Genomic DNA, 20,386 nt, shown 5'->3' with positions numbered 1-20,386 from the left:
AAAAATGGCATTGGGGATTTGATAGAAATAGCATTGAATCTATGGATTGCTTTGGGCAGTATGGCCATTTAAACAATATTGATTCTTCCAATTCATGAACATAAAATATTGTTCCATTTGTTTGTGTCATCTATGCTTTCTTAGCAGTGTTTTGTAATTGTCATTGCAGATATCTTTCTCCTCATTGGTTAGACGTGTTCCTAGGTGTTTTCTTTCATAGGGGCTGTTGAAAATGAGATGGTGTTCTTGATTTGGCTCTCAGCTTAAACATTGTTGGTGAATAGAAATGCTACTGATATTTGCATATTGATTTTGTATCCTGAAACTTTACTGACATTGTTTATCAGTTCCAGGAGCCTTTGGTTCTTTTAGGTATAAAATTGTATCATCAGTAAGAAGAGATAATTTGACTTATTTTCCTTTTTGGATACCTTTTGTCTCCTTCTTTTGCCTGATTGTTTGCTCTAAGACTTCCAGTACTATGTTGAACAGGATAAATGAGGGTGGCACACTTTACTTGGTCCAATTCTCAAGGGGAATGTTTTCAGCTTTTGCCTATTCAGTATGATGTTGGCTGTGAGTTTGTCGTAGATGGCATTTATTGTTTTTAGGTGTTTCCTCAATGCCTAGTTTGTTGACTTTTTTATCATGAAGGATGTTGAATTTTATTGAATGCTTTTTCTGTGTCTGTTGAAATTATCATATGGTTTTGTTTAATTCTGTTTATGTGGTGAATCACATATATTGATTTCCATATGTTGAACAAACTTTGCATCTCAGGAATAAAGCCTGCTTGATCATGGTGAATTAATTTTTTATGTGCTGCTGCATTCAGTTTGCAAGTATTTTGTTGAGGATTTTTGTGTTTATGTTATCAGGCACATTGGTCTGTAGTGTTCTTTTCTTGTTATGTCTTTGTCAGATTTTGGTATCACATCGATGCTGGCTTTATATAATGAGTTAAAGAGTAGTATCTCCTCATCAAGTTTTTGAAATATTTTCAGTGGATTGGTGCCCACTCTTCTTTGTATGTCTGGTAGAACTCGGTTGTGAATCCATCTGTTCTAGGGCTCTTTTTGGTTGGTAGTGTTTTTGTTTGTTTGTTTTTTGTTTTTATCAAACTCAATATTAGTCTGTTCAGGGTTTCAATTTCTTCCTGATTCAGTCGTAGGGAGCTGTGTGTTTCTAGGCATTTATCCATTTCTTCTATGTCTTTTAGTTTGTGTGCATAAAGTTATTCATAATAATCTCTGAGGATCTTTTGTATTTCTATGTGATAAGGTGTAATGTCTCATTTATCATTTTTGATTGCATTTATATGATTCTTCCCTTTTTTGTTGTTAACCTACCTGGCAATCTATAGATGTTTGTCATTTCAAAGAACCAGCTTTTGGTTCATTGATCCTTTGAATGGAGTTATGGGTCTCAGCTTTATTCAGTTCTGATTTTAATTTAGTTATTTCTTCTATTAGCTTTGGGGTTAGTTCTCATTTTTTCTAGTTCCTCTAAGGATGATGGGGTGATGTTAGATTAATTTGAGATCTTTCTAACTTCTTGATGTAGATGTTTAGTACTATGAATGTTCTTCTTAACACAGCTTTTGGTGCATCCCAGAGATTTTGTTACGTTGTGTTTCTGTTTTCCTTTATTTCAAAAAAAAATTATTTCTGCCTTAATTTTGTTCTTCACCCCAAAGTCTTTCAGGAGGAAGTTGTCTAATTTCTATGTATTTATATGTTTTGAGAGATCTTAGTGCTGATTTTTATTTTTATTCTACTGTGGTCCAAAAGTATGGTTGATATGATTTTGATTTTTTTGCATTTTATAGATACTTGCCTTTATGATTAGAGCATATGATCCATCATATAGTATGTCCTGTGTACAGATGAGAATAATGCATATTCTGTGGTTGATGAATGGGGCATTCTGTAAATGTCTATTAGGTCCAATTGGTCAAGTGTCAAGTTTAAGTCCAGAATTTCTTTGTTGTCTGTTTAAATGATCTAATTCTGTCAGTAAGGTGTTGAAGTTTCCCGCTATTATTGTGTGACTGTCTAAGCCTTTTTGTGGGTCTAGAAGTACTACTTTTATAAATCACAGTGCTCCAATATTGGGTGTGTATATATTTAGGATAATTAAGTCTTCTTGTAGTATTGAATCGTTTATCATTGGGTAGTGCCTTTCTTTGTCCTTTTTTACCACTGTTGGTTTAAAGTCTGTTTTATCTAATAGCAAGCCCTGTCCTTTTTATTTTTCTGTTTGTGTGATAGATCTTTCTCCAACTCTTTACTTTGAGCTATGGGCAGTGTTATTTGTGAGATAGTTCTCTTAAAGACAGCAGATGGATGGATTTTTTTTTTTTTAATCTGGGCTTGACCATCTTCGCCTGTTAAGTGGGTCATTAAAACTGTTCACATTCTATGTTCTGGGCGACGGACTTTGCATCCCAGAACCATGGCCCAATTCGTCCGTAACCTTGTGGAGAAGACCCCGGCTCTGGTGAACGCTGCTGTGACTTACTCGAAGCCTCGATTGGCCACATTTTGGTACTATGCCAAGGTTGAGCTGGTTCCTCCCACCCCTGCTGAGATTCCTAGAGCTATTCAGAGCCTGAAAAACATAGTCAATAGTGCTCAGACTGGTAGCTTCAAACAGCTCACAGTTAAGGAAGCTGTGCTGAATGGTTTGGTGGCCACTGAGGTGTTGATGTGGTTTTATGTTGGAGAGATCATAGGCAAGCATGGCATCATCGGCTATGATGTTTGAAGACCAATCTTTAACATCTAGTCATATTTGATTTATTATTTGAGTGTTGTTGGACCATGTGTGATCAGACTGCTATCTGAATAAAATAAGATTTGTCAAAAAAAACTGTTCACATTCCAAGTTAATATTGATATGTGAAATTTTGGTCCTATGATGTTGTTAGCTAGTCATTCTGCAGTCTCTGTTGTATAGTTGCTTTACAGGATCTAAGGGCTATGTACTTAAGTGTCATTTTGTGGTGGCACATACTGTTCTTTCATTTCCATGTTTAAGAGATCTCTTAAAGATCTCTTGTAGGGCTGGTCTAGTGATAGTAAAGTCTTTTAGCAATTGCTTGTCTGAAAATGATTTTATTTCTTTTTTACTTAAGAAAGTTTGGCGGGATATGAAATTATTGGCTGGAATTTAAATCCTCAGTCTCTTCTGGCTTATAAGGTCTCTGCTGAGGAGGCAATGGTTAGTCTGACGAGGTTTCCTTTTTCTACCTCTCTATCAAGATTAGAAACATTTTCCTGAACTATTGTTTTGTATAATTTATCATTCTCTCTCAGGAATGCCAGTAATTTGTAGGTTTGCTGGCTTTGCATAATCCCATATTTCTTGGTGATTTAGTTCATTTGTTAAGTTATTTTTCCTGAATTTAGTCTGACTGGGTCAATTTAAAAGACCAGTCTTAAATATCTGAAATTCTTTCTTCTCCTCAGTCCAGCCTATTAATAAAAATTTCAATATATTTTGAAATTCCTTAAGTGAGTTGTCTATATCCAGTAGCTCTAATTCATTTCTTTTTAAGATGTTTATCTCTTCCTTCATTTTCTGAATTGCTTTAGAAATATCTTTGTGTTGATTTTCAACCTTGTCTTGAATCTCACTGAGCTTCTTTGCAATCTGTGCTTTGAAATCTTGATCTGTCATTTCTGAGTTTCCATTTTTTGTTAGGGACTACTGCTGGAGATCTAGAATGGTCCTTTGGTGGTGTCATAATGATCAGATTTTTCATGGTTCCAGAATTCTTATGTTGGTTCCTTATCACGTGAAGAGGAGTGTATTGGATAGAGTCTTTTGGTTTTACTTCTATAGCCCTATGTACTTTCTGTTGGCAGGTTTTATATTGGTCTGTGTGCTTCAACCTACAGGCCAGTAGATGAATCTTGTGAGTAAGAGCTAGCTGTGACACTAGCAGATAGGTATGTACCTCAGCTTTGTTCACTGTGAGTCATTTTCTGTTGCTTCAGGTCAAGGGCTGGACAGTGGAGTGCCTAGTGCCCTGAGCTTCCTGTTCTGTGGGGTTGGGAAGACACCACTGGGCAAATCTGAAGCTCCTGTCTTGCCCATGAATGCCCTGATGTCAAGTGCAGGAACCAGTCCTGATGAGGATGGCTAGGAGAAGCTTCTGTGGAAATGTGCTAAGGTCTTTGCAGGAAGGTCAGGGGGCTGCAATAGCTTCCTGTCCTAGATAGGCAGTAACTTGATCTGTTTCTCTATCACACCCCTGTTCCAGGGCTTGTGACTCCCAGTTCAGACACATACTGTAGTCTATCTCCAAACCGCAGTGTGGCTGAGAACCACAGGAAACACCGGTTTGGTGATTCTGTGGGAGTAGATTCAGGGCATAAGTTCATCACGCAACATGATATAGATTGCTTTATGGTCCATCTCTTCTCCAATGCGATAGCACTCTTTAAAAGGAGCAGGCTCTATCTTTGGGCACATTGAGTGGGTGTTAGTTGTGGTGGTATTAGCTGGTTGGGTCAGTCTGACTTCAGGCACTGGAGAAAGCGGTCAGGTGCCAGTAGAGTTGCAATGGGGTAAGTGGTTTCCCAGTTTTCAGGCCCCTAGTTGGCCTACTGGACAGTGTGTATGAGTCCTGAAGGGCTGGGCTGGAGTCAGGCTACCCCAGAGTTTGGATGCTGGCTGTGATTGGAAGGGTGGACTGATCTCTGGGTCACCAGATGAACTTTTAGGCTGAGGTCAGGTGGAATGCATAGGTGGTGAGAGCCTGAGAGAATGTCACAGGCAGGTGGGGATTGAGTTTTCAGAAGCACTCTAGACTGCAGGTGAAACTTTCAGACAGGGGCAGGGCATTCCTTGACTTTCTTTCTGATGATTTTCATGCATTTTGTCAACTTTATGGCAATGCTTACTAAACTATGCATCATTTTCACCATGTCTGCTCCCCTTATTTCAGTGTTACATCTCTAATACCTGCATGCCTAAGTACTGCTCTAAGCCAAATCAATCCCTCTCCATCATAATTTGTTAACTTATACTATGCTAATTGTTAAGAATGGCTCAAATATCTCTCATAATATTTATATTGAACAAAGTTATTCCAAAGTCTAAAATCATAAGAAATACATATCTACTTTTATCATTCTTGGCAGCCAGGGAATAACTGACTGTTAGAAGGATTTATATTTTGTACATCTTAGACAACTGTGCTTCTTGATGATACTAATTTTGACACTTCTTTTATTGGTCCTGTCTTAAGGCATGTGGATAATCAAAAAGAATGCTGTTCCTGATTTCTGATTTTTTTATGCTGAATTCTTGCCAGCAAAATTTGACGTGTCATATACTTACCCATCTTTACCCGTTAACTGTAATGTCTTCTCAAAAATTATGTGAAATGGTTTCGTTCCCTTAGTAAATGTGAAGGGGTTAAGCTGACACTATAGAGCCAGCATACCCTCTCAATATTCTCCCAGCATTTGGGTGAAAAAAAGCATTAAATCCAAGCCACAGATTGAAAGCCAATGTACATAAAGGTTCCCCATTGTAATCTTCACATATTGCTAAAAATTAGAAATGAAAAAGTGAGATGTGAGGTGCAAGGTTTTTTAAGTGAAAATACTTAGATGAATTTGCCATTTTAGCCCACTCAGCCAGCCAAGAGTGAGGGTACTTTTAGATGTTTATACATTTGTTTGCTCATTTGCTTGTTTGTTCACTTTAAAATATGCTAGATATTTGGATACACAGACACAATAAACTTCTCTCAAGAAACCTGTAGTAATTTAGACTCATGATTCCAGACTTAAGTTCAAATCCAAACTCTGTCATCAAAATGTATGAGCATTTGGGCAAACACTGGCCTCTCTGGATGGTTCCCATCTACGGAAGATCACATTAGATCATCTTAATAAAGTTCCTAGCAGTGGTATCTGGCACATTTTGAGGTTTGTTGATGAGAATTATGATTTTGTGGTAAAGAGTATAAAATCTGAAATGAGGTCATCTCTACCCCTTGTTCTTTAACAAGACAGTTTTCTGCTTTGTGTCTTCAGTTTTTTTCTGTGTAAAATGAAGATGAGAGTAATATCAATCCCACAGGAAAGTTATGATTACTGAATGAGTTAATATATGCAAAGGACTTAAAATAGTGCTTGACTTGTAATTAATGCTGGTTGAGTGTTTTCTATCTCTGTTAAAAATAAGAATAGTCATTCTCATTATTGTTATTACATATGATCTGTATACAAATGACTATAATACAAAACAGAAAATAGTGATTCCATTAGAGATCTCTAAATAACTATAGGATTTTTAAAAGTAATATTTTAGGCTGAGAAGTGGTAAAAAATTTCCAGGAACTATGATAGTATTAGGCATGCTAAGTTGAGAGGTCAAGAGAAAAACCTATGGATAAATAAAAGCATGTAAACAAAATGATGTGTAAACTGTGGATAGTTCCTTTACTGTACATGGGAAGACATTATGAGTGATGTGGTTACAAACATAGGTTAAAGCAGATCATGAAAGAACTTGAATGCAAGCCATAGGCTATCAATTAATTTGGTCAGAAATGGGAAATCTCTGAGGGCCTGTGGCAAGACCTATCTTGTAGAATAATTTGTAGAGCAAAGAAACAAGACATAGAAATGCCAGATAGGAGATTTCTGCATATCTCAAGCTAAATGTACAGGAGAACTTCACTAGGTTAGAATCAAAGGGAGATGGAAAGAATGTATGTGTTGAAGTGAATTCCTAAACAAAAGAGTTTGAGTAAGGGTTAGATTGGATTTTTTAAAAATAAAGCAGAAATCAAAATTGGACTTCTCTCATGTCTTCCCTTCTCCACTACCACTTTCCGTTTTTGAGAAAAAGATATAGCTTCTATCTGAGGCATTTGAAAACTTAGATGCTTACATAAAACAGGCAGGTAACCTGGATAAATAAGGAGTGCCAGCCAGAATGAGACTATGGAGAACCTGGGGTCTCATGATCCATCTCAACTGTGAGGTGGTAGTCTTGGGGCTCCAGGCAACTATTGCTATGGAGAAACATTGCCCAGCACTGCCAGTTATTCTGAGTTTTCCAAGAGAACTGGGAAATCTGGATCTACAAAATGTGAAAACTACCAATTTTTACATGTTGGCAACTACTTTGAAAATTTTAAAAAAGCCTCTCTAGGCCAAACAAAACATGCCTGTGGCCAAATGTAGCATGTGGGTCACCAGTTTGTAAAATCTAACTCTTGTTATCTGGCAAGGTAATGAAGCATTCTGGTTAGTCAACATTCTGACTGAGTTTCCACATACGTTATATAAGGCTTTTGAGCCTTCCAAGAATAGGGATACATCAGCTATGCTGAACATGAAAGTTCTACTTAACATTTACCAAACTTTCCCCTGTTGATTCAAACACTTATTCACTCAACAAGTAATTATTATTTAGCTATGTTTCATATGCAATGATAATAATTGAGGAATATATAAATATGAATGAGATAACCTTGACCTTAAGTAGCTCAGTTTGATGAGGGTATAAACATAGGTCACAGATAGTGAGAGTACAATCAGTTTGACAACTCGGAATCATTTAGTATCTCAATATCATCAATAGTCATGTAAAAATATGGAGAATGGCATAGTGTTTATCAACTGATAGATATTCTAGAAGTTCTGTTCTAGAACTCTAACTTTCAATACTTGACATTTTCTCAGAAAGACCATGTCAGACTCAAGCTTCTGTACTAGCTCCTGTCATTTCTCAAAATACTTTTTCTTAAGATACCTCTTTCAAAAATTTGGGAATGGGATCAGTCTTCCAAAGATAAATAATCCCATTCTAAGATTTCTGGCCTTGTGATTTAAATTCCATAGGTCAAAAGTAGGAAGAGGAATCACTCTGGATGTTTTATGGGGAACACACTATTTCCATTTAATTCATGTCAACAATTTCCCTCCTAAAGCAACCCTGCCTTACTACCCTGAAGAACAAGGAACACAGAGTATTCCCCTGCTGAGGTTAATATTGTTCAGCAACTTGAGAGAAACGATTAAAGAAGTAACTATTAAAATAAGTACGGTATTATTCTGTCTCCTCTAGCATACAATTTCTTTGGCTACATGATGATTTTTTTAAAAATATCAAATTAGTGGCTTAAATGCATTTCTTCTTAGGTACTAGAAGGGAAGACATACATTTAAATATTAAATTTTAGACAAATATTTGGGGAAAAGCTGTAATTGTTTCCCTCTTACTGCAAACTCAGTGACTCTCAACCCTTTCCTCTCAACTACCATCATTTGGTGTCACTAAAACACTGTTCCGAAAGGTCACATTTCAAAAAAAAATCATTACTTTGTTTTTATAACTGATATATCCAAAGATATGGGCAGAACTATTACAAAGGGATTTATAAGTAAAAAAAAAAAAAAAAAAAAAAAAAAAAAAAAAGACTTAAAAGTGTAAAATACTTAGTTCCACTGTATATCAAATAACTATTTTTCTCTTTAGGTGCAGTAGTATACATAACATCATGTACTTTGAGTAGCACAGAGAATAGGAACTGAATGATACAAGATTAATTACTACACTATTGTCATCTCTAGCTAATAACATAGAGATTAACCTTGCTGTTAAAGTCTCTCTGGATGTATTTGTTTGCCTGTGGCATAATTAGGGAGGCATGCAAGTAGAAAAAAAACACACAAAATAAATTTTGTGCCTTGGGAGGAACAGAATTTGTTTATTACTTTGTCACTGCAGGCAACAGGGTGTGAAACTAGCAAGAAATCAAGCCCGTTCTTGACGTCAGTTATTTCTAATTTGGAGCAATTGAGTGCATCTTTGACTTATGTGCCGGGGCTGATCATTGATTAAGCTGCAGGGGTGTTTCCTACGGTGTTCCTTTGGCCTTATTACTGTGACTAGCAATGCGTTGTCAGGTTGCTTTTTGTTTTGTTTTTGTTTTGTTATTTTCCTTCTCCAGAAGACTCTGAATTAAAATATTCCTGAAGTTAGTTACAAGCAAACTTAGTAATTTCCTAAGTATTAAGTATATATTTTCCCTTGATTTTGATCTTTACCTTTGGAGAACCAAATGTCACATTTTAGACGTTTCATAGATACAGAAAACTTTTTTAACATTGTGTGCTCAAGTTTGGATAAATGGTACCAAAGCAATCCTTTGGACAAGCAAAATGAACTTTTCAATCATTACACATTAATCATTAGACTGTTTCTATTTAAATGAAATATTGCTTGAAAGAAAGCAAAAGTGATTCACATCTTTCTTTCACAGTTTAGAGAAGTTAAAGGCATTTTAATACTTGATAAAAATGAACAGCCCTTATAAAACTTTAAGGAAATGGCCAACATCCTGAGGTTGCCATCCAGAAAAAATGGAAAGAATCTACCTCTCCAATGACCTAATGGAACTCCTGAATTAAAACTCTGTCACTACAGACTCTAATCATATTTGTTATGAGATTATTTTGCTTTAAAGAACAAATTTTCTATTTTAAAAACTTATCAAGAGACCAGACATGGTGACTCATGGCTGTAATCCCAGCACTTTGGGAGGCCAAGGCAGGAGGATAGCTTGAGCCCAAGACTTTGAGACCAGCTTGGGCAACATGGAGAGATCCCATCTCTACAAAAACTTTACAAATCACCTGGGCATGGTGGTGTACCTGTAGTCCCAGATACTGGGGAGGCTGATGCGGGAGGATTGTTTGAGCCCAGGAATTTGAGGCAGCAGTGAGCTATGATAATGCCAGTGCACACCAACCTGGGTGACCAAGTAAGACTGCATGTCTAAAACACACACACACACACACACCCCATCCCAAAGAATTGTATCTGTATTCTAGATGCCAGGTACGGTCTTTCTGACTTTTCAGTATTTAATTAAAATGGCTTGGAGACCCCATTTCACTTTATCTGAGAAGTCTAATATCTTCAAGATTTCTCAGAATATTTTCTTGTTTTGAGATACTAACCCTGCTGGATTCTGTCACTTGCATGAGACAGCTCTTTCTTCTTTCTGGTTAGTGCCAGCTCAGATGTGAATACTGGCCTCTTTTTGACATTTGTGTAAATCATGGAAAAAAGGTACAGGATGGGTAGAAGATACTGCTGGGGCTCTGAGATATAGAGTGTTTTCCTTGAGCAGTAAAAAGAACATAAAATTAAATGTTTATTTTTCATATAATGACTTCCATCATTCTACCACAAGAAATTAATCTACCACAAGAAAGAAATTGCTTTGTAGAAAATTTACCTGTTGGATTTATACTGTACCCTCTCCCATCCTTGCTCCTCTTTTAACTTCTTCTATCTAAATTTTATGTATACTTTTTGTATGTAGTACTTTAAATATATTATTTAAACTTAAACTCACCTAGCCAGGCAATCCTTTTACTAAAGACATTTCCCTCCACAAATGCAGCATTGTGCCAGTTGATGTGTATATGTATGTGTGTGTGTGTGTGTGTGTATATATATATATAGTGCCAGTTGATATGTTTAATCTGCTATTCATGTCTGGAAATTTCTCTACTGTTTTTGTGAGTTGTGGTATGGGAATTGAAAAATATAGTATTTACATCTTCACTTAGGGCAAGCAACTACACCAATGTAGATAGATAATAAAATGTTAAGATATATAACCTGAAAATAAATAACCTGAGTTGCTAATTCCTTAACTCTTACACACTTAGATGACTTACCATTTTCTTTCTCAATTCCTCAGGGACCAGCTCCACTACCATTGAGATATAAATATTTTTGGATTCACAAAATAAGTTGATCATTTATTATTGGACAAAGCAAATACAGTTTTTGTTTTTGTTTTTGTTTTTAATTTAGCATCTGATCTTCCATAAGTATAAGACAACTCTACTTACATTCATTCTTTTAATTCATTATAATGAAATTTGGAGAAAGGAAGTATTGCTACAAGATAACCAACTCTTAGGTGGGCTAATAAAATTGCTTAAATATCACAGCAATTAAGTATTAAATCCAGGATTTCAAACCAGCTCTGTTGGACTTTAAGCTCACGTAATTCCATTTGGTGATTCTAAGCACAGTCATCCTTACTCCATCTCATTTCCATTGTCTTTTAATAAGATGGCAGAGGTGGGAAATGAGAGTTTGCTGAGGCCCTGTTCTTTAACATAAATGTGTTGGGTTAATAAACTAAGTTATTTTTAGGACAGAAAAAAAATGTAAAAACTGCTTTACACGTCACAAGATTAAAGGAGAACAGGAAAACAATGAACAAAGGGTAGGCAGAGTGACAGATGCTGGGACAGATTGTGTATCTTCTCCCCAGCCTCAATCTAGCAAAGAAGTGGGGGAGGGAGAAAATGAAAAGGGGAATGAGAAAAATCAACTCGGATCCAGTTATACATGGGTATTTGAGGTCTCTTCTGGCATAGTTGATGTGCACCTCTCCTAAAAGTACATGGCAAATGTTCCATTATCTGTTGTACAACAGAATATAACAACTGGCTCCTCGCTGGCTCTCTCAACCTTTTTTTTTTTTTTTTTTTTTTTTTTTTTTTTTTTTTTTTTTTTTTTTTTTGAGACAGAGTCTCCCTCTGTCGCCCAGGCTGGAATGCAGTGGCGCGATCTCCGCTCACCGCAAGCTCCGCCTCCCGGGTTCACGCTATTCTCCTGCCTCAGCCTCCCCAGTAGCTGGGACTATAGGCGCCCGCCAGCACGCCTGGCTAATTTTTTTTTTTGTATTTTTAGTAGAGATAGGGGTTCACCGTGTTAGAAAGGATGGTCTCGATCTCCTGACCTCGTGATCTGCCCACTTCAGCCTCCCAAAGTGCTGGGATTACAAGTGTGAGCCACCGCGCCCGGCCAACGTGCTGTTACAATTATCTAAAACAAATTCCATGTTTTCCTTTGTGTCTGCATAAAATGGGCTTAAGATGCGCAGGAAATACAATGTAAACATTTAAAAGCCTTCCCCCATATTCTCACTTCCACATTTGTGAGGTATTTTGAATTTTTCTGCCATTCTTCATGCGGGATACCCCGTAGTTTATATGTGGGTTCTCTTACTTTTTATCGCTTCCTTCTTGCTATGCTTATCAACATGTTTGTTTTTGAAGTCCTCAAAAAGGAAAACAAAAACAAAAACAAAAAAACAAACCATCCCAGAGTATTAATTGAATGAAAGACTAGGAAAAAAATAATTGTAAACAAGACTGAACAGGGTCAATAGGATGTGAAAACATCTGGCTGCAATGTGAAAAGTTTAGTCAATTGATGGGCTCTTTTTAAAAGATATTATGTTTTTGCTTTTGAATTTTGGGGGCCTGTTTCTGGATTCATCAAATCTATGGGTTGTCCACATTGGCATTGTATAAACTTACCCAATGATTGATTTTGATCTTGTAGATAACTTGCAAAATATGAGGTAACTAGAGCATGCTTCATTTTATTTTAACTTTATTTATTTTTTTTTATAGAGACAGGGTCTTTCTCTGTCACCCAGGCTACAGTGCGGCCATGCAGTCATAGCTCACTGCAGTTTTGAACTCCTGGGCTCAAGTGTTCCTCCTGCCTCAGCCTCCCAAGTAGCTAGGACTACAGGTACATACCACTACACCTGACTAATTTTCTTTTCTTTTTTTTTTTTCTTAGAGATGAAGTCTAGCTATGTGGCATAGACAGGTCTGGAACTCCTGACCTCGAGTGATACTCTTGGGTTTGTCACACAAACTTGAGATTACAGACATAAGCCACTGTGCTTGGCCAACAGCATGCTTTAAATACCTCTAAAGAAGAAGGGAGAATTGATCAGTTGATTACTTGATTATTTGTTATTTTAGAAGTTTTACACTTAATAACCTTATTTCATTTTCCAAAGCAATCAATGAGAAAAAGCATGTAATATTTTATGCTTGCCATTATACAAATACTCTAATTACCTAATCTATTGTAATATTTACAATTATGCTATGAAGTAAATGTTATCCACAATTTATGAGTGAAATGTTCAGAGAATTTATGGAATTTCAGCGGCAGATTTAATTAAAATGTAAAGCTAAAGTTGAAATTTCATCTCTGGAATTTAAAAACCTATGCTTTTTTGCACTAGGCCAGTACAGTGCTATAAAATCATGTCTCTGAGTCTACACAAAACTGAATTTACAAAACATTTATCTTTTAGTTATTTAATAAGGATCTTTCCAATACATAGTGGGTGAACAAAAAGCACCTACTTCTCAACAGATGAAATAAGAAAAAAAAACCTATTGAATAGCAGTATTTTAATGCATCGCTTATTTCAGCATAATTTAGAATACTCCAACCACATCTGAAGATCTTAAATTAATTATTTGGGTCCTGAGGGTTGAGAGTTTCTGAGAGAGCAAGGTAGAATTAACTTTCATCAAGCACCTGATATATGTGAGGTGGTATCATTTATTTAACTCTTTTTTAGAGTCCAAATGCTAAGCATTCTATATTTAATACATCATTTAATATTGATAATAACCCTGTGTGGCATGACACATTAATATTAACCTCATTTTACCCAGTAACAAATTGAAGTTGGTTAGTAGTAAAGGTGAAATTTGAACTCAGATCCTGTTTTTTGAACCTATGTACTTTCTCAAATAAGTGCTGTAAGATACATACAGAGCCAGTAGTACTTCCAAATAAGTGCTGCTTAGAGTAACTGCATAGATGCTTCTTACACCAGCACATGAGCAGATAATTTTTATCAAAGATTCATTACTTGAGATTTCCATTCATTTATTTAATAAAGTCATTCCTCAGCTAGCAGTAGTATTTGGCCAGGCTTCTGCAGTCTCTCAGCCTCTTTGTGTTTATGGACAGGTCAACCAGTGGAATAATTTTCACTTGACAAGCCCCAATTGAACTTGTTTCCTGGATCATTAAGCACATTGGCATGTACATTAACAACCATTTTCTGCCTTGTTAGTTTCCATCTATTTCACTCACAAATTAATAGGTACATAAGGAGAACTCAGTTAATGCCTCTTTGCATACCACCAGCAGCCTTCTTGGTGGGTGGCAGGTATTGAAGCTGTGATGTTGAAAGAGACTGAAAACAAGCAGAACTAAGACTCAAATCAAGACTGATTTATCTTTTTTGGACCAGAAGACTATGCCAATAGAAATGAATCGCAGATTCGTAAAATCAAATTTGCTTTTGATGTTATCAAGATTCCCTATCAAGAACTTTCTAATCAAGGGTTTTTCAACCTTGGCACTATTGACATTTGGAGCTGGATAATTCTTTGTTGTGAGGGCTGCTCTGTGCTTTGCAGGCTGTTTAGCTACATCCCATCCTCTACCCACTAGATGTCAGTAGCACCACCATCCTCTCCCTTGAAAATAAAAATAAAAAAAAAAAAATAATAATAATATAATAATAATGCCTCCAGACATTACCTAATGTCTCCTAGGGCAGCAAAATCACCCTGCTGAGCACCACTCGTCTGTCTTCGTCAAGAATTACGTCTTTGTTTTATTCCCCTGGACTCTGGAAGAACAAGTGTTAGACATCATGTTCTTTCTTTTTATTTATTTATTTATATTTATTTAGAGACAGAGTCTCACTCTCTCACCCGGTTGGAGTGCAGTGGTGCAACCTCGGCTCACTGCAACCTCCACCTCCTAGGTTTAAGCAATTCTCCTGCCTCAGCCTCCCGAGTAGCTGGGATTACAGGCGTACACAACCACGCCCACCTAATTTTTGTATTTTTAGTAGAGACGGGTTTCACCATGTTGGCTAGGATGGTCTTAATCTCCTGACGTGATCCGCCTGGCTCGGCCTCCCAAAGTGCTGGGATTACAGGCATGAGCCACTGCGCTGGGCCCTTTCTTTTTGTTAATAGGGAAACTAAAACCTGAGAAGAGAGAGTTGCTTAAGTGGGGAATATTTGATGAGTATATACTATGTGCCAAGATACTGTAGAAACACTAAGAGGATCCTCATGAGAAAATTCTTCCTACTCTTATTTTTAAAATGAAAAATGTAGGAGACGATCTTGCCCCAAAACTCATATATGCTAAGTTGCTTTGCTAAGACCCAGGTGTGGGAAACCTGGTTTTAATATAGACATACCTCGATATGTATGTTTTAAAATAACTCTAAAGATTTGCAGATGTTTTCATTGAATATTTACTATCTAAAATGAAAGTCAGCTTTGATGGATTCACACGGTCACAGTAGAAAAATATTTCAGTTGCCCTCAAGTTCAGGCAAAAGGATATTGAGTTGTCTGCAGTCATACTTAGTTGTGCTTTTCCAGTAGATACCATTTCTTTCTTTGTTGTTTAGCATGTTTATATCATTGTTATCCTTATCTTTTCCTCCAAGATACTATTTTTCATGGGTCTCAGGTATTTCTTCTGCCAGGTCTGGGGACGTTTCAGTTTATTTAATTTTAGCATCTTTAATATTATCTTATTGCTTGTTTATATAAACATTTCTTAGACATCCTTGCAATTAGGGAAGACAGAAAACCTAATTCAGATCTGGTACTCTACAACACTGAAACCCACTGTACAGATATCTGAGTTCATTAAGTGTTAAATAATTTGATAATTGGCATTTTAAATGCAGTATTTGATGCTGAAGTCCTAGTGTTAAAGCATGTTTTAGTACTCTTTGGTGAACTTGTTCAGGGCTTTTGGATGGGCTGGAAATACTGTATTTTACCATTTATAACATATGAAAACTCAATAGCCAAGACATTTTATAAGAACAGATTAGATATTTTGAGAGATCTCTCTAGTCCTTCTTCTAAAAGTGTGTGGGATTCTTACACTTTTCATGATCTTGCAATAACCTCTTTTTTTCCTGAAATTTCCACCTTGGTTAACCTTTACTCTTACTTCAAACTTAATGCCAATGAGGAGTATATGTGGAAGCTTTAAATCATAGATTTCAATTCTTTGACTGCCTTGTCTTCAAGATCAAGGTTTGTGTTCCCTCCCTGGGAATCCAGGAGGGCTTGTGGCTATTTTGACTGATTTGTCAGAAGTGATGTCATATGACTTCTGAGACTAAATCATAGGCCATGTAGTTCCTGCCTTGGTCTCTCGGAAAGCTCATTTCTAGACATTCCCTCTGGAGTTGTTCCATCTAAGAAGTCAGGTCCCATTATGTAAGAAACCTAAGCCACATAAAGAGTTCAGGAGTAGTGAATCTGGTCAATAGATTATTTAGCTGAGGAAAGCTTTGAGTAACCCGATGACAGGGGGTATACATGTGAGTGAAGAAGCCGACTTAGGTATGGATCCTCCCACTTCAGATGTTTGAACTCATAGCATGTCAGTCACCTTATCTCTTAAACTTTGCAATTCATGTCTCAGATGTTGTGGAGCAAAGTCAAAATATCCCTAGTGTGCTTAATCTGAATCCTGGACCACAGAGTATAATAAAATGGTGTCATTTTATGCTACTAAGTTTTTGAGTGGTTTGTTATTAGAAATGAATAACTGGACCATTGCATATAGTCTGGCCCATTCTCTCTAGATCCTGCTCTCAGATAGAATATGATAGAAATACCTATGACCATCAGGTATGTCTCATGCATTTTAACCTAGTTAAAAAATAAGAAACTTTTTCTACAAAGTAACCTACTTGTTAAAGATTTCAGGCCGAACATTTATAACATTCTACTGCAGAGCATTTTAAAAAGTAGGACTAGTCACTCCCTTTAGAAATTTCTAAGGATATAGAAAAGAATACAAAAGTAAGTCCTAAGAGATATGAAGAAAACAAAAATGAGAATATGAAGATGGAGAAATGTTTTGAGATTGACAGTATTAAAAATAAAAACTTTCTATTGCAAGTTTTTGATCTGAACAGGTGAAACTTACTTTCACCGTCAAGGGGCAGTTGGATTTGAGTTATATTTTACAAACTACGCTTTTCAAAGTAATGGTTCCCACAAGGTAGATGTAAATTTTATTTACATTCACATGCACAGTGATGGTTAAATATTTGTCTACATGTTACTATGAAGGTGTTTTTTGATGTAACATCTACAATCAGTTGACTTTCAAGATTACCTTCAATAACTTGGGTAGGCCTCATTTAATGAATTGAAGACCTAAAGAGAAAAAAAAAATAAAGCTTTCCAGAGAAGGAATTCTGCCTCAAAAATGTGACTGAAATCCCTGCTTGATTTTCCTGTCTGCTAGCCTGTCTTCAGATTTCAGAATTGCCAGCCCCCTACTCGAGTGAGCCGATTTCTTAAAATCATTACCTCTGTCTCTGTCTCTATCTCCATCTCTCTTTACCTATGTATCAGTCCATTTATCTACCTATCATTATCAGTAGGATATATGTGTGTGAGTGTACGTGTGTATATATATGTATGTGTGTACTGTGGATTCTGTATCTCTGGAGAACCCTAACCAACAGACATACTTAAATAAAATATACATGTGCATATTTATGCACATATGCATATATACACATGTACATACATATACAAGAACTGAAACTAAATAAGTTTGGAAAACACTGAGATACGTCAATATCTGTAACAGAAGAATTTCTCTAAAAGTTGCCATTCATGTCACCATATTTCATCATGTATACAGTCTTTCTCAAACTTGTTTTTGAGAACTCTTGTTGGAACTCTCGTTGCAAAGCATCCTCTAAAACTTGTGTTACATAGAAACATTTTGGACTTCCTGCAATGGATTTGCCACCAGAACACAGGTGTCCTGAAGATGAACCCTGAAAGCCAGATTGGAAAAGAATAGAGTCATATCAATGTCATCATCACTGGACACACAGATTTTGGGCCAGTCCACCACTGCTGGCCATCTGATATACACATGTGGTGACACTGACAAAAGAACCATTGAAAAAGTTGAAAAAGAGACTGCTGAGATGGAAAAGGCTCCTTCAAGTATGCCTGGGCATTGGATAAATTGAAAACAGAGCGTGAACATACTGCATCATCCCATCTCATCCAACTGACAAGCCCCTTTGCTGCCTCTCCAAGATATCTCTAAAATTGGCGATATTGGTACTGTCCCTGTGGGCTCAGTGGAGACTGGTGTTCTCAAGCCCAGCATAGTGGTCACCTTTGCTTCAGCCAATGTTAAAATTGAAGTAAAATCTGTTGAAATGCACCATGAAGCTCTGAGTGAAGCTTTTCCTGGGGATAATGTGGGCTTCAATGTCAAAAATACGCCTGTCAAAGATGGTCATTGTGGCAAGGTTGCTGGTGATAGCAAAAATGACCCACCAGTGTAAACAGCTGGCCTCACTGCTCAGGTGATTATCCTGAACCAACCAGGCCAAATCAGTGCTGACTGTGAATCTGTACTGGATTGTCACACAACTCACATTGCTTGCAAGGTTGCTGAGCTGAAGGAAAAGATTGATTGCAATTCTGGTAAGAATCTGGAATATGATCCTAAATTATTAAATGCTGATGATGCTGCCATCCTTGATATGGTTCCTGGCAAGTCCATGTGTGTTGAGAGCTTCTCTGACTGGCTGTTTGTGATATGAGACAGACAGTTGCTACGGGTGTCATCAAAGCAGTGGACAAGAAGGCAAGGTACTGCCAAGGAGCTGGCAATATCTTGCAGGTCTGTTCAGAAGGCTCAGAAAGCTAAACGAATATTATACCTAATACCTGCCACCCCAGTCTTAGTCATTGGTAGAAAACATTCTCAGAACTGTTTGTTTCAATTCGTCATTTAAATTTAATAGTAACAGACTGGTTAATTATAACAATGCATTGTTAAACCTTCAGAAGGAAAGAATGTTTTGTACCATTTTGATTTTTTCTGGTATGTGGTCATTTTAAGTAATTCATTTTAAAAATCAGTACTTTTTAATGGAAACAACTTGACCAAAAATGTGTCGTAGGGTTTTAAGAACCATTAAAACAAAATTTAATGAGAAAAAAAAAAATAAAAACATTTGGGAAATTCTCGGTTAACATTTGAGGGAAACAGAGAAAACTTGGAGTGGCTACCACAGGGAGGTAAATGAAGAGTCAAAGAGGGGTAAGTCAAGTGTTTTCTACGAAGCACCCATAAGTTAGATATTTTATGTATCACAAATATTGTAAATTGGTTAGTCTATTTTATTTGCTTTCTTTATAGATAAAGTAGATATTGAAATATACAAAGTTTTTGGTGGTAGCAAAAGTTAGAGGTGAAAATCAAGAGGGTATGTAATACTAAATCATTTTAAAATTATGTGTATAAATGGTCAGACCACAGAAAGATTTTCTTCCATTTATCCATACTATTTACCTAGGCCAGAAAACTGGCAATTTTATCTAAATTTCTTCCTCGTGATCTCATATCAGGTGGGTGGCAAAAGCATATCATTACACTTCTTAATTTCACTGATATCTATATCCTTGCCTCAATCTTTATTGCTTTAAAAGGGTCCAATTATTTCTAAGTTATATTTAAATAATAGCTTCTATGTTTTAATGTTTGTGCCCATGCCCCACCTTGTCCCTGTAATTCATATGTTGAAATTCTAACTTTCACACTGACATTAGGAAGTGTGGCCTTTGGGAGATGATTAGGTCATGAGGGTGGAACATTCATGATTGAGATTATTGCCTTTACAAAAGCATCCCTTGGGAACTGGCCCATCCTTTCCATCATGTGAATACACAGCTGGAAGGCACCATCAATGAACCAGAAACAGGGTCCTCATCAGACATTGATTGCACCTGCCAGTGCCTTGATCATAGACTTCCCTGCCTCCACAGTGGGAGGAATAAATATCTGTTGTTTATATACCACTCAGTTTATGTATTCTTGCTATAAAAGCCCTAATGAACTAAGACAATAGCCTTACAGGTTCTCCTCAGTTCAATCATCAAAGGATTCTCCTTGCTGTAGGCAACATGATATTCTTAGAAAATGAATAGGATTTAATTACTGTGAGGATTAAACCTGTTACTTTAATGATATGATCCAAACTCAGATGGTCCATGATGTAGCTATTAATAAGCTATAGTTCTTCTCACTTTGGATCTTATCATGAAAGTAATGGAATAAATTGAGTTAGGATCTTCCTTCAAATTTATCCTTTACCCTATCCCCACATCAACCCTTAATCCAAACAACCAAATATGATTCTGTTTCCTCTATTTTCTCCAATACTAGGTGCCTTGCTTATGCTTATCTCATTGCCTAGGATGCCAACCGATAAGCCACTGAGATGCAAAGCAGGAGCCATGTCTAAAAATTGTACCTAGACTTAGATGAGTAAAAACAAAGAAAATAGATCTAGGCAATTAGAAACCTGGACAATTGCTTCAAACAGAAGATGGGGCATTCAGAAATATAGTTCTAATTAAAAATTATACATATATAAGTATATGGGATATTTGTG

General features: G+C 36.6%; 1 long non-coding RNA gene and 1 pseudogene across 3 annotated transcripts in view; both read left to right on the top strand.

Annotated features, from left to right (window-relative positions):
• Positions 1–20,386, top strand: part of LOC103238493 (uncharacterized) — a 634,265-nt gene that overhangs the window by 418,656 nt on the left and 195,223 nt on the right. The gene's annotated exons all lie outside the window — the stretch shown is intronic.
• Positions 2,393–3,286, top strand: LOC103238402 (ATP synthase subunit g, mitochondrial pseudogene; annotated as a pseudogene).

Source organism: Chlorocebus sabaeus, chromosome 1 (assembly GCF_047675955.1).
Source record: "Chlorocebus sabaeus isolate Y175 chromosome 1, mChlSab1.0.hap1, whole genome shotgun sequence".
In the NCBI taxonomy this organism is placed as follows: Eukaryota; Metazoa; Chordata; class Mammalia; order Primates; family Cercopithecidae; genus Chlorocebus; species Chlorocebus sabaeus.
Note: the sequence above shows the minus strand (reverse complement) of the source record. Positions and strands in the feature narration are given on the sequence as shown.